The sequence below is a fragment of the Drosophila mauritiana genome, chromosome 2L (assembly GCF_004382145.1).
Source record: "Drosophila mauritiana strain mau12 chromosome 2L, ASM438214v1, whole genome shotgun sequence".
Classification (NCBI taxonomy): Eukaryota; Metazoa; Arthropoda; class Insecta; order Diptera; family Drosophilidae; genus Drosophila; species Drosophila mauritiana.
This window is the reverse complement of record NC_046667.1, coordinates 23,103,362-23,116,715: the sequence shown is the minus strand read 5'-3', so window position 1 is coordinate 23,116,715 and position 13,354 is coordinate 23,103,362. Positions and strand designations below refer to the sequence as shown.

The following is a 13,354-nucleotide window of genomic DNA, read 5'->3' as shown; positions in this document are numbered from 1 at the left end:
TCATCAGCTCCAGGAAAGACAGAAACGATTCTGCCGAGCCGCCACTCGTTCGATGGAAGATTGTCCTCCTTGACGACTTCCATATCGTCGACTTGGAGATTTCTGGTCGGAAATTGTCATTTATTGCGTTTGTGGAGTTAAGTAATGTTGCTGGCCCCACAAAGGTCTTGCCATAATCCGTATGGAACCGTTGACCACAAGCGAACCTCGGTACGAAACGAGTAAAGGGCGCTATGAATTTTTCATATTTTTGGGTTACAAATGGATCGCCTTCGTGGAAAAACACACAAAAATATACCTTCCTTAAGAGACACGCTCGCACCTGTCGAAAGGGCCGGCATAGTCAATGCCCACGATAAGAAAACTCTATCTGTCGGAAAATCGCCCATCAGCTCGTGCATCTTACACGGATTCACCACAGGTGAATCTCTTCACGAGATTATTCATCCCTTAAAATACCGTGTTGGTCCATGAATGGAAACAGATTCAGTAATGGAATGGACACTGGAAGGGGCCTTTTATCTACCAGATGCTTCTGCTCTTGGCCGTATACTCAGTGCTTCGGAATGGAGATTAGAGTTTTTTCTGCCTCTCGTATCGGGATCGAATCCTTGCGGCAGCGCTTCAGGAAACGTCGAACATATGCCAGATCCCCAAGTGCCTTGAACAGTTTGGATGTTTGTTGCTTTGGGCTGTCCATAGCTCGCTCATTTTTTGTTCAGATCGAACGTGCCCAACAGTCGACTGCTGTCGATTGCGTGATCTTGGCAACTCTGTTGGCCACAAACGTGTTCCAGTTGCAAGCAGGCTTTCGTAACCAGGATAGAACGATAGTGGAATCTGCCCAGCAGCGGATATCTCAACTGGTGGTTGGCAAGTGCGGAAGGATTGCTTTTACCATTTCGGTTAACAGTACGGCACCACAGAGCTCTAGCCGCGGAAAGAATACGGTTTTCGCCGGAGCCACTAGTGTTTTGGCTGTAACCAGAAGAGTCAAGACGCGGATATAGATAGCGCCACAGAATCTATGATACTCTATGGTTAACTCATATCATATCAGATGATATCAGACCTATCTCGGAACGCAGATCTGAATGACAAAATAAGCAGGGTTAGAAAACAAGAACACACTGGAAGAAGTTCCCGATAAAGTAATCATATGAAAAATCACAAAAATATATATGAAATGCTTGATAAATGTCTGTCGGACCTACCCTACATCGGCGGAAAAAATGACGGAACTGGGATTCTACATTGAGAGAAATGATAATTTATATAATTATGAAAAATAATTATAACAATGAATAATTTTATTATATTTAAAAATGTGCACCCGAGAAGGAGACTTAGTTTAAAAAACTCTTGTATTTTTAATTTTATTTAAATTGGGTTTTTTTTTTGTATAAAATTTTTTTTTATATTATTTAATCTAACCTAATTTAATTATTATCCCTAAGATGAATACATATTCAGAGAGTGCGCGCTTAAATTTTCGGGTTAAATTTGGCAAGAAAAAAGTTTTTTGAAGTCGATTTGATTCGAAATTCGATTGAAAGTATCTGAATGTTCGTATACATATTTTGAAGATGAGAATAAAATTTAAATTCAAGAAAAAACAAATAAGTTAATAATGAATGCATTAAAAGTATAATTAAGCGTAACTATCCAATTTGTAATTTTATGCCGACTCCCTCGAAGGAATTTATCCAATACGTTCAAACAAATATATTACTTACATGGAATCTAACTGTTAAAAATCAACCATAGTTCGATATGTCGTTAAATTGCGACTCTGGTATGAACTGCAATGCACGCATCTTATACATACATATATTTAAGTCTGTATGTTTATACAGTAGTAAAATAGAAGTGTAGAAGACAAGAAGAAGTTCAGTCACAAATAAACTTTCATAGTGCTCACATGTAAATGATCAACAGGTTATGGACCCAGAAACGTTCTGGTGCGTATATACATAAGTAAACGTTTGACTGTGTGTGCGACTCCGGAGATTAATAAATAGCAAAATGAATTCGTTGTATCAGATTGAGAAACTGGACGAAAAGAATTATGAATCATGAAACATCCAAGTTAGAAGTGTCCTAGTGCATTGTAGGCTATGGAGTGTTACATCAGGGGAGCTGAAACAGGAATCTGTGCCAGAAGGTGTGGATTGGCAAGGCTTGGGTCAGAAGGCTTTGGCTCCGCTAATATTGAGCGTGAAACCCTCACAATTGGGTTATATTAAACACTGTGTGCATTCTTTTGAGGCGTAGATAAAGTTAAGGGACGTACATTAGCCAAAGGAACCGGTGCGCAAGGTAGCGCTGTACAAGAAGCTATTGGGTCTCAGGATGGCAGATGGTCAGAGCATGTCTAGCCACATAAATGATTTCGTCGAAATTTTGGATCATTTGGCAGCTATAGAATTAGCGGTAGATGATGAGCTACGATGAATTTTAATGTTTTCCAGCATGCCGAAAGACCTCGAATATTTTTTTGTCGCCATTGTGACGAGCGACACTTTACCGGACTTCGAGAGTCTTTGCATAAAGTTGAAAGTAGAAGGCGAAAGAAGAGACTAGAAGAACATAGGCGCACAGGCATTGATTGCTACTACGAGTCAGCAACGAAACAACGGTAAAAGAGATAAGCCAAAAACGAAATGCTATAAATGCGGCAAACATAAAGAAAAATTGTCGTAGCGGCAGCGCGGCAATTGAGAATGGAGACAAAACGGAACACAAGCAATGCTCTTTGCTTGGCTCTCTGGACATGGGTGGATTTGATCGTTTGATGTGGTGTCTAGACAGTGGCGCTACCAGCAAGTTTAATGGAAATTTCGAAAAAGAAACTGGTGACTGGAATGGAAAAAGTAGATTTTTTAAACATGGAGCCATGTAAGACGTGTATGATGAGTAAAATTCACGTGAAGCCATTTCTACATGAATCTAAGAATCGAGCGAAGGAGCTGTTGCAGCTAGTGCATACCGATGTATGCGGTCCATTTAGAACAAGTACGCTTGGTGGGTCGCAATTTTTTCTGACATTCATCGACGACAAATCTAGGTCCATATTTGTGTACTTTTTAAACGGAAGGATGAGGTATTCGAAAAGTTTGTTGTATTCAGGTTGTTGAATTCATTCAAAGAGGAAAAATGTTGAAGTGCATTCGGAGTGACAACGGCACAGTGTACGTAAACAAGGCATTTGATGGATGGAATAATACGGCTGCATATACATATACATACATGGTTGAGATGTCAAGATGCCTTCTGGTGCAGTCTGGACTTCTGTGAGGCATTGTGGGCCGAGGCAATTTACACAGCCGTGTACTTGCGCAACCGGTCACCCACAAGTGCGCTCGCAAACATGACACCTATGGAAGCTTGGTCGGGTAAGAAACCTGGTATAAATCATCTAAAAGTCTTTTGTTCCATTGCAGTGGCGTTAGACAAGGGCAAACTAAAAGGCCAATTTAAACAGAAAGGAACAGAATATTGGCATATCGGCTGTATGACTCAGATAAGCGGAGTGTGATTGAAAAGAGAGATGTCCTTTTCAACGAGAGTGACAATGTGTCTCGGCAAGCTAATGCTGAAATGGTGGTCTCCGACTGGCAGTTGGGTGAAAGTTAAAATGAGTCGACAATTAGCACAGGCCGTATTCATGCAGAATATGGGGGAGCTGAGAACATCGTAAACGACGGTGATGTGGACAGCGACGAGAATGATCAGATTGACAGAGCTACCAAGGATTCAGATGATGAGAGTGCAGAGGAAGCCGTGCCAAATCCTGAAGCTGTACAGGTTGAACCTGGTAGGCCGAAACTAATACACACGGGCAAACCTGGACGACCAAAAATGCAGTACTATTTACTTGGTGCTATGGTTGCAAGAGACGTACCAATTCCATTGACGTACGCAGAGGCAATAAAGTGCGAGTATGCCTCCCAATGGCGTGAAGCGATGCAGTGTGAATATGATGCTCTGGTATCTAACAAGACATGGCAGATCGCAGAATTGCCGAATACCCATAAGACGATTGGGTGCAAGTGGGTATACAATATGAAGTGTGATGATGAAGGCTGTATTGATCGATTCAAGGCACGTCTAGTTGCCAAAGGTTGTTCGCAAAGGTATGGTGTGAACTACAAGGAGACGTAGTCGCCGGTGTGCAGATTGGAGAGCATACGACTTGTTTTGGCGATGGCGGCGGAAATAAATCTTTATGTACACCAAATGGATGTATGCACGGCATACCTAAACAGCGACTTATCAGAAACTGTATATATACAACAACCAGAGGGATATACAGTAGGCACTAAACCTAGACAAGTATTGTTTTTAAAGAAGGCCATATATGGATTGAAGCAATCTGGAAGGGCATGGAACAATAAAATGGACAATGTGTTACGGTCAATTGGTTTTTGTCCAATGAGCAATGAGCCCTGTCTATATAAAATGAGTGACAAAGGTAACTTGGCAATAATATTGGTTTATGTTGACGATTTCATTATAGCAAGCCAGAACAAAGAAGACCCCATTAACATAAAAGCATCGATCTTAAATGCGTTTGAGTGTGTCGATAAAGGCCCATTAAAGCTATTTCTGGGCATGGAGAACGTGATGGAGAACTTGGCCAGATCACGTTGAGGCAAACTCAATATATTCAAGAGCTATTGCGGAAACATTGCATCGTCGAGTGTCGACCTGCAGCAACGCCTTTAGATACAGGATACCAAGTGGCATGTGATGGGCAATGTACAAAGGTAGACGAGACGGCATATCAGTCAGTTATTAAAGAGCTGATGTGGTTGGCATTGACGACTAGACCCGATATTTTGCACTCGATGGCAAAATTGGCACAGCGGAAAAAGGATCCCCATAGTGAGCAAATGGCTAGGGTCAAAGACGTCTTGAGATATCTTTCGGCTACGGTGAACTACAAGCTACACTACAAGAAGTGTGTGCAGGCGTTGGTTGGCTACGTTGACGCTGACTGGGGCAGAGATAAGATCGACCGCAAATCCTACACAGGCTATGTTTTCTTCATGGCTGGTGGTCCGATATCATGGAAACCGAGGCAGAGTACATGGCATTGTCAACGGAGTGTAAATAGCAATTGCTATGAGACGACTCATAATTGAACTGGGCTGCGGTGACGTCGAAACTCCAACCGTTGTTTACGGCGATAACTTGAGCGCGCAACAATTGGCAAAGAACCCTGTACATCATGCAAGGACCAAGCATGTGGATATCCGTTATCATTTTGTTCGGGAGATTGTAGATCAAGGTCAAATTGTTCTAAAGTATGCTTTAACAGAAATAATGATAGCAGATATACTAACAAAGAATTTGTATAAGAAAAAACATGGTGGTTTTGTAAAATTGTTACATATGAACTTACAATTGTAGGATGCTCGCATTGAGGGATGGTGTTAAAAATCAACCCTAGTTCGATATTTCCTTAAATTGCGGCTCTGGTATGAACTGCAATGCACGCATCTTATACATACATATATTTAAGTCTGTATGTCTATACAGTAGTATAAATATAAGTGTAGAAGAAACTACAATCTCTCAAAATTGTAAAGAACAAAATAGCTATTAAAAAATAAAAGGAAGCTAAATTATAAGACTAAACAATGTAAAATTAAGTTTTAAAATTGGGGAGAATAGAGAGATTAATGTAACCGAGATAAAAATGGCAAAACATGATAACTTTTTGAAATTAATTTAAGAAAATAATAATATACCTTATATAACTGAAAAAAATTGTAAATATTGTTAGTTTTTCTCGACATATCAAAAATTTGTACACTAAATCCACTAACCTTCTTAAATAAAAAAACTAGGAAACAATAAAAAAATAAGCAAGAGCCACAAGAAAAAAATATTCAAGAACCACTAGAAGAAATAAAACAGGTACAAAACCAGTTGCCTGCAATATACCCTGTAATTCCAGCCGAAGCGTATGCAACCTTTATAAGGGGAGGGAAGTGACATATTGAAGAAATAAATACAGTTTTCTTGATTTTGATCTCCCAAACGGAGAAGACTTTTATTCTCATTTCGGAAGAATACATTATCCAATCCTGACCACGACTAGGTTGGCGCAGCCGGAAAATGGACATAAAACCAGCAAGGCAGCAACTAAACAAAAGGAAATAACAACACAAGGATCTTTTAAATAATTTACTTGTAATAAGGTAGCAAAAGGCGAAGTGACCGGTTTAATATCAAATGCATTGTGCATTTGATGTAAATATGAAAAAATAAAAAAAGGGAAACAATTAACGCACAAAACAATACTAACGAATAGGAGTGAGCGAAATTTAGTGGTAATTAGTCCTTGTCAACTACTAACAATAGATCATGCTATAGTTGAGTTCCCCGACTATCAGATACCCGTTACTTAGCTTTTGGAAGCTTCAACGCAAAATTCCATAATTTTTCTGGATTACCAATAGATAATGGGTAATAGAGAAAAACAAAATTAAGCAACATTTTTTTGAGTAGGAGTTTTGGGCTGGTTTCGGTCGTTATAGTGGGCGTGGAAAAAAGTTTTTTGGCATTACAAGTCAAAAAAATTACAAGACAAATACAAAAATCAGTTGTGCGTTTTTGGCAGTTTGTGGACTTTCCGAGTCGGAAGTTCGGTAGGCGTCGAGGGAAAGAAGTATTACCAAAAGACACTATTATGGAATGGTGCTATTTGCAGGGGTGCTATTTTGTATGTTTAATAAAAGAAGAGCTTTGCTTCTGCTCTGTTCGAGGTTCTTTATTTGAATAATCAAAGTGTGCTGAAGTTGGGTTCAGCTAACCCGCACATACATTGCTTATATCTATGTATTCTTACTTATATTTATACATATACATATGTATGCAGAAGGCATTGACCACTTGAGCTGCAAAGTGCATGCTCAGCATTCCCACGCTCCGCGATCGGCTTATGTATAAGCGTTAGATCGTATTACTGGGGCGCTGGAGTGCTTACGTAGTTTTTGGTGGTCTTTTTGTATATCTGTATATTTATATTTATTATGACAAAGTGTCACAATGTATTGACGCTAAGTTATACCCAATCATTTATTGTATTTTTAGGGTAGATTAGTCCAATATGCTACACCTCCCTTTTTAAAGAAATGACGTAATATATGTAGTCATTTAGTAATCAATATTAATATTGTGTTTAGAAAGGAAAAAATTTTTTTTTTTTAAATGATATTGATTTTTCTTATTAATTATTAGCAATGTTTTGTCTCAAAGCATTTTTGTATAATGACAGAATAATACAAAAAATGTATGTTGAATTATGATATTTTTGGATTTATGTTTAACTTTCTTAGAAGGAAAAATAATTAAATTTTTTTTTTATTTTTTTTTTTTTTATTTATTTATTTTTTTTTGTTTTGAGGTTGATCAGACCTCTTCTTAAGTGAAATGAAACGTTTCATTGATTATATATTTTTAGTCTATCCTTATGTACTTTTTGCTTCTTTTGTTTTGTATCTCTAATTACTATGTTATCTCTGTCTCCTATGGTTTCTACAGTATAAGGGCCTAGATATACTGGATCTAACTTATGACCCGATTCGTTCCTTAGTATAACTTTATCTCCTATTTTTAATTGAAAATCTGAAGTTTTCTTATCATAAAGTTGTTTTCTATAAGACTTAGCTTTTTCTAACAAAAGTCTAGCTCTTTTATATGCTATTTCTAATCTAAATTTTATTTCCTTTGAGTAATCTTCTATATTATACAGTGGTTCTATTCTATCTGTTTTATTAAAATTTGCGAACTGCCTTGGTAATCTTCCAAAGACTAGTTCATATGGACAGTAATTATGCATGACTGATGGTGTTGTGTTGAAACAATATGTAAAGTATTGTATCCAAACGTCCCAATCAGTTTTATCTGCAGAGATGTATGAACGAATGTATTCATTGAATGTTCTATGACTTCGTTCGATTGTCCCTAAAGTCTGGTGGTGATATGCAGTGGATGTAAGATTTTCAATCTTCATATATTTACACATATCTTGAATTACATTGTTTTTATACTCGGTACCCATGTCCGAAATGAACGTCTTCATTGGACCGTACTTTAGTATAAAATTTTCGAATATAGCTTTTGCGACAGTATTTGCGCTCTTATTCGCAACAGGTATGGTTACTAGATACTTCGTCAAATCACATATTAGTGTGACGATGTATTCGTTGCCATATTCTGATTTCGGTAGTGGACCAACTGTGTCCACTATCACTATATCAAAAGCATTTGTTGGGGTTTCTGTGTGAGTCATTGGGGTCTTTGTATGTGTCGTTGTTTTTGACATTTGGCATTTATGACATCTACGTATGTACTCTTTTATATGACGAGTCATAATTTTCCAATAATAGTGTCTTTTTATTTTCGCTAGCGTTCTTGTAATGCCTGTATGACCTCCTTGAATTGGATCGTCATGATATGTAGACAGTATCGATTGTATCTCTTTTTCAGTTTTTATAATGGTCACCGGCTGGAGTAGCGCTACTCTTAATGATTTCAATTTTATATTGCCCATATTTTTGAAATTATCTATTGAAATGGTTTCAAAGATTTTTTCACTCGGTGCCAATTTGAGTTGGCTGATTTTTAGTATACCGGCTTGCATTTCAAGCCTTTGGAAGAACTGACCTAAATCAAAAATTCCATTGGTATATAAATCGTCAACATCAATTCTTGCAATAACTTTATTTCCTCGTTTTAGTAAACAAATAGATTCAGTTATTCGCAAGGTCACTACTTTTCGTACTTCATCATTTGTTATGACTTCGTGTACGTTGGGCTTAGATACATTTTGGATACTTTGGCTAGGCAATAGTTCCTTATTTGTTACTGTACAGTTTTCTTGTCTACTTTGTTGCCTGGTAGTGACTTTCAGGACTTTATGTTGCATGTCTTTGAGTTCCTTTATATTTATACGTGAGAGTGCGTCTGCTACAAAATTATCTTTCCCCCTTAGGTATTCTACTGTGAAGTCGTATTCTTCAAGCTCTAGCCGCATGCGAGTTAATTTTGAACTGGGATTAGTCATAGAAAATAGGTACGTTAATGGTCTGTGGTCCGTTTTAATGGTGAAATGTTTGCCATAAATGTATGGTCTAAAATGGGTAATTGCCCAATGAATTGCCGCTAGCTCTTGTTCCGTTGTACTCTTATTGCTTTCTCCTTTTGTAAATGAACGTGATGCATAAGCTATTGGGAGCTGAATCCCGTTACGGTTCTGAGTTAGAACCGCTCCGCAAGCTTGTTTACTAGCATCCGTTATAATGCAAAATTCTTTGCGAAAATCAGGATATTGTAATAGTGTGGGGTGCATAAGATTTTCTTTAAGGTATTCGAATGCGTTCTGGCATTCGCTTGACCATTCAAAAGGGACATTCTTTTTACATAATCTAGTTATGTGCCGTGAATAGTCGGCGAAGTTCCTTATAAATCGACGATAATAGTTGCAGAATGCTACAAATCGTCTTGCACTGTCCGCATCATGAGGGACAGGATAATTTTTGATGACGTCATATTTCTTGTCATCTGGCAATACTCCTTTGTCTGTGCATTTGTGACCTAGGAATGTCACTTCGTGCATGAAAAATGAACATTTTTCTGGATGCAACTTTAGGTTATATTTCCTACATACATTAAAAACGTCAGTTAAGTTTTTAATCATGTGTTTTTCGGAACATCCTATCACCATTAAGTCATCCATGTGAAGGAATGCCTGAGAGGGTTCTAATCCCGAGAATGATATAGTCATCATCCTCTGAAATGAATTTGGTGCTATTTTAAGACCAAATGGTAATCGCGTGAAGCGATATGAGCCATTGCTCGTTGAAAAAGATGTTATATTCCTAGAGTTTTCTTCAAGTTCTATTTGGTGGAAACCTGACATCAAGTCAAGGCATGAAAAGTATTTAGCTCGACCTAGTTGATCTAAAATGTCATCAATTCTAGGGAGTGGAAATTTGTCAGAAAGAAGTTTTTTGTTTATTTGACGATAGTCAATTACTAATCGCCATTTTTTCTCTTGTGAATTTGGTAATGATTTTTTTGAACTAGCAAGAGTGGGCTGTTATACTCAGATACAGACGGTTCGACGATTTTGTCGCTTATTAATTTCTCTACTTGTTTTTGAATTTCCTCAATTTGGCTATGCGGGCTTCTATAGTTTTTTATATAAATGGGTTCATCGTCTTTAAGTCTTAATGTTTGTTTATAAAAATTATTTGTTGATATTGGTTCGGTTTCCAGTCCGAACACATCACTATACTGTGTGCATAATTCTGTTAATTGATTTTTAAATTGGTCTGGAAAATTTTACTTTAGTTTTGAAAGTATTTGTTCGTTTCTATTTCCAGTGTCGGTATTATGAATGTCATAATCCTTTAGATTTTCATATTGTATTTTATTTACTTTGACCACTTGGTCGAAATTAGTTGTATTTAGAAATCGAAGGTATACATGTTTGGATGCTGCTATTGTATTTGCAACATAAATCCCATTGTGTATTTCTTGATTAGGAACAAATATGAAATCATTTACAACATTAATATATTTTGTTGATTGGAGTTCTATTAAGGTTGTTCCTTGAGACTTTATCACACCTTGGGCTATGCCTTCGATGTTTATTATTTTTTCATTTTGAATTATGAAGTTATCAGAATTTACTTTCAAAAGTGAGATATCTGCACCAGTATCTATGAGAATTGTTAGTTTATTTTCAGTTGAATGATTATAGAAGGTTACGAATATATTAAGACTATAATTGATGGAATGAACTTTTACATTTATTGGTTGTTTCCTAAAGGGTTCTGTTAGTTTTCCGACGTATTTTGCGCGATTCTCACACTGCTATTATTATTATTACCATGGTTGTAGTTTCCGCGGCCTCTCCCTTGGTTTTGGCCTCGCCTACCTCCACTGTTATTATAGTTATTATTATTGTTGTTATTGCTGCCTCGGTTGTAATTGTTGTGGTAGTTATTTCTTCCACGATTATAACCCCGGGCGCCTCTATTATAATTATTTGCACCTCGTCGATAATAGAGTACAGTGTTACTTTGACCTGTTATCTCTGTGCAACTGTTTACAAATTTGGAGATGGCATCATTCATGTTTGTGAATGTGCCTGCTTGCATGATAAGTTTTACCTTATCAATGGAGCAATTCTGTGTCATTGCTTTTACAGCTGTTGTAGTGCTGTATTTATTCGCTAAGGATTGGCTGAGACCTTCACTGATATAGGCACCTTCAAGGGCCTTTGTCAGTTTCTCCACCTCTTGGGTGTATTGGTTAGCCGTTTTATTTCTCTGTTGTAGATTCGGAAGCTTGGCAGATATCACTTCTACCGATTCTCCTTTTACTGCACTTGACAGTTGGGTAATGATTGCAGCAATCGTCTGCTCATTACTTATAAGGTTTCTTACATGGCCTTTAAGTTTAGTTTTTATTAGGCTTATTGCTGTCGTTTCATGTGTGCTCTTTAAGCTATCTAGTAGACCTAGAGCATCCAAAAAACTTTGTAGATTTTCTGGTTTACCATCAAACTCTGGTATCAGAGATGTGGCTAGCCTGATAAATTCTATCACTGTCTGTGCCATTTCAGAAATTGTTTTTGGTTCAAATTTAAATTCAATTCGGTCGCTTCCTTCTAGCGTTTCAATGTCACTATCGGACTCAGCGCTGCTTGATTGAACAGATTCGTCTAGTTCTTTGAACTGGTCTGTGTTGAATTCAACCAATTGACTTAGACTTTCTGGTACATCTAGCAGAATATGCCTTCTTTTTCTGATGTTATTTAATCTTGTGTTTAGGGATTTTATAACCCTTAAACATTTGTTATTATGTTCAGATGTGAGCCTATTTGCATATTTATTTACTAATGTAACTATATTATTATATTCTCCTACTAATATCTCTATATGATTTTTCAAAGTTTCGGATTTTATTACTGCGTCTCTATTGATACATTTATAAGACTTATCGAACCTGAAGCGAAATTCATCTATTCGTATCGCTATTTCGCTCCATTCCATTCTTGTCGGTAAAAAAAAAAGTTTTTATTAAGCTTTCTTCTAATCCATATTATTTTTTTAAATCTGGTCTAAACGATTTGCCCTATTCATATAACGTCTTTTGATGATCTTGTTATGTATGCTTAACATAAATTGTAAGCAGAAATTGTAGAAGTAGTACTATTGTAATGATCAGCAATAAGATCCACAACGCATTTATATCGTCTGTGTGATCTATAATTTTTACGTTATTAACTACGTTGGCAGTATTGTCCTTTGCCTCACTAGAATCGCTAAACCATCCCATTTTTTTTTTTTTTGGTTATTTTCAGTGAAACGTTTTTTTTTCTATTTATGAGTTTTTTCTCTTATTATGATATTAATTTATTCTTCTAGAAAATCAAAAATAAAAATGTTTACGTTTAATGAAGATAAGAATTGTTATATTCTGTCATTAAAAAAAAATTTATTTTTTTTCAGCTGAATATATATATATACTCAGTAGCGGAGACGTGGAAATATTAGTTGTTAATAAATGTGGTTGGCTCACATATTTGTTTACAATATAAAAAAAATACTCCAACCGCATTGTTAGTAAAAAGCCTAACAGATATTAGTGTTTTCAAGCAGCGGTTTCCCGCATCGGCTTGGGTTTAGAAATTAAAATTAAGGCAAATTGGGGCATTGGCATTTATTTATGCAGCCCATTTGCGTTGTTTCGCACCTTGCGAAATCTTGCTTTCGATGTCCTCAAGACGCTCTTTGTAGCGTTGTCGGGATGCCTCGTCCTTAGCCAGTTGGGTCATCTCCTTGACCAGTCGGCGTTGTTTAAGTAGTTTTATCCTTTTTCCGGAGCGTTTGTGCTCCCTTGGTTTTTTCCTTTCCTGCCTTGCCCGGTACTCAGCTATTGTGAGTGGGCGTGGTCCATCTGCAGGATTTTGCTGCAGAGCTTCTTCCAACGTTGGCAAGTCCGTTTGTGTCGTGGGCTGCGCGTTTGAGAATTGTGGCTCTTCCGCCATCAATTATTATGTTTTATGTTGTCATGTTTATTTATCAATTTATTTAGTTTATAGTCGAATCAGTCGACTGTAATTATTAACACTTTAAACACTGTGTCCTTCAATTGTCCTGCAATCGTCCTGTCACGGTCGCCATATGGAATGGTGCTATTTGCAGGGGTGCTATTTTGTATGTTTAATAAAAGAAGAGCTTTGCTTCTGCTCTGTTCGAGGTTCTTTATTTGAATAATCAAAGTGTGCTGAAGTTGGGTTCAGCTAACCCGCACATACATTGCTTAT

At 37.1% G+C, this 13,354-nt stretch overlaps 1 long non-coding RNA gene across 2 annotated transcripts; it reads left to right on the top strand.

Moving 5' to 3' along the window:
* The first annotated feature begins 1,844 nt into the window (after nucleotides 1-1,844).
* LOC117146024 lies at nucleotides 1,845-6,049 on the top strand. 2 transcript variants are annotated; one of them, XR_004459741.1, is made up of 2 exons: nucleotides 1,845-1,961; nucleotides 2,472-6,049. It is a non-coding gene; the product is annotated as an uncharacterized LOC117146024 (long non-coding RNA). The 2 variants fall into 2 exon arrangements; XR_004459740.1 differs by having other exon boundaries at nucleotides 1,854-1,961; nucleotides 3,152-6,049.
* Nucleotides 6,050-13,354: the final 7,305 nt, after the last annotated feature.